Raw genomic sequence first — 1,602 nt, 5'->3', positions numbered from 1 at the left:
TTTTTTTTAAATAGAGCCTCATCTTGTCACTGAGGATGGAGTGCAGTGGTACGATCTTGGCTCAATAGGTGCCTGCCACCATGCCCAGCTAATTCTTGTATTTTTATTTGTGGGTTTTTTAGGGGGGTTTTGGGTTTTTTTGGGGGGAGGGGAGATAGAGTCTTGCTCTATCACCCAGGGTGAAGTACAGTGGCAGGATCTCGGCTCACTGTAACCTATGCCTCCCTAATTCAAAATATTCTCATGTCTCAGCCTCCTGAGTAGCTGGGATTACAGGAATGTGCTGCAATGGATTTTTTAAATGAGTTCTAGCCATTATTCCTGAAACCCAAACAGAAAAAAATTTAGTTCATTAACTTTTTCTTCTTGAGTAATGGATACCTGTTCTTGCCTGTCCAATACCCTTTCCTCAGCAACTTAACTGTGGAAAATTATGTTAAAGTCCAGATGAAATCACTTGAGTCCAAAAGCATTTATTGAAGCATTATTTACACTGATGAGAAATTGGGAACAACATAGATGTCCCACAATAGAAGAATTGCTTAAACTGGGCCGGGCACAGTGGCTCCTGCCTATAATCCCAGCACTTTGGAAGGCCTAGGCAGGTGGACTGCCTGAGCTCAGGAGACCAGCCTGACCAATATGGTGAAACCCCCATCTCTACTAAAAATATGAAAATTAGTTGGCCGTGGTGGTACACGCTTGCAGTCCCTGCTACTCCAGAGGCTGAGGCAGGAGAATCTCTTGAATGAGGGAGGTGGAAGAAAAAAAAAGGAGAAGAATAATTGGTTACGCTGGAACATTCTTACCTACAATGTATTGTACAGCCATTAGAAGTCATGTTTTTCCAAAACGTCTAATAGTACAGGAAAGTCCTCATTATGTTGGGTAGAGAGGCAAAAGGATACAAACAGGTATCATTTTGTCAAAACTCTTCAAATTATACATTATAAAATATGTATTATGTATAAATTATACCTCAGTATGGTGGGGGAAGGAACTGTTTTATATTATGAGGCTTAAAATATAAACCAGTGCTTCTCCAACCTGTGCTTAAAAATTTCTTAGGGATCTTATTAAATTATAGATTCTGATTCAGTAGGTCTGGGGTGGAGCCTGAGATTCTGCATTACAAGTTCCCAAAATGATGTCAATGCCTCTGGCTGGGGACCCTACTTGGAATAGCCAAGGTGCAGACCACATACCAGTGCCTCTCAACGTGTGGTACCTGGACCAACAGTGTCAGGAACACCTTGGAGTGTTAGAAATTCAAATTATCAGCTCCACTCCAGAAGTACTGACTCAGAAGTACTGTTTTAACAAGCCCTCCAGTTAATCCTGATGCATGCTAAAGTCTGAGAACCACTGTTATCTGAATCCAAAGGCATTTTGCAAGTTGCAGCAAAATGTCAGCTGCTTTTATCTGGATAATGAGATTTTGATGATTTTTATTTTCTTTGTGCTTTCCTATAGTTTATTAAAATAAATATTATATGTTTTCTTGGGTGGGTTCGGTGGTTCACACCTGTAATCCCAGCACTTTGGGAGGCCGAGATGGGTGGATCACCTGAGGTCAGGAGTTCAAGACCAGCCTGACCAACA

General features: G+C 41.3%; 1 pseudogene across 1 annotated transcript in view; it reads left to right on the top strand.

Moving 5' to 3' along the window:
- Nucleotides 1-1,345: 1,345 nt before the first annotated feature.
- Nucleotides 1,346-1,602, top strand: part of LOC108281555 — a 2,452-nt pseudogene continuing 2,195 nt past the window's right edge. Inside the window, exon 1 of the transcript XR_001816038.1 lies at nucleotides 1,346-1,408. The product of XR_001816038.1 is annotated as an INO80 complex subunit C-like (transcript). The remainder of the gene's footprint in view (nucleotides 1,409-1,602) is intronic.

This window comes from Cebus imitator, unplaced genomic scaffold (assembly GCF_001604975.1).
Source record: "Cebus imitator isolate Cc_AM_T3 unplaced genomic scaffold, Cebus_imitator-1.0 Scaffold228, whole genome shotgun sequence".
Classification (NCBI taxonomy): Eukaryota; Metazoa; Chordata; class Mammalia; order Primates; family Cebidae; genus Cebus; species Cebus imitator.
The sequence above is the reverse complement of the archived record's forward strand: the minus strand, read 5'-3'. Positions and strand labels throughout refer to the sequence as shown.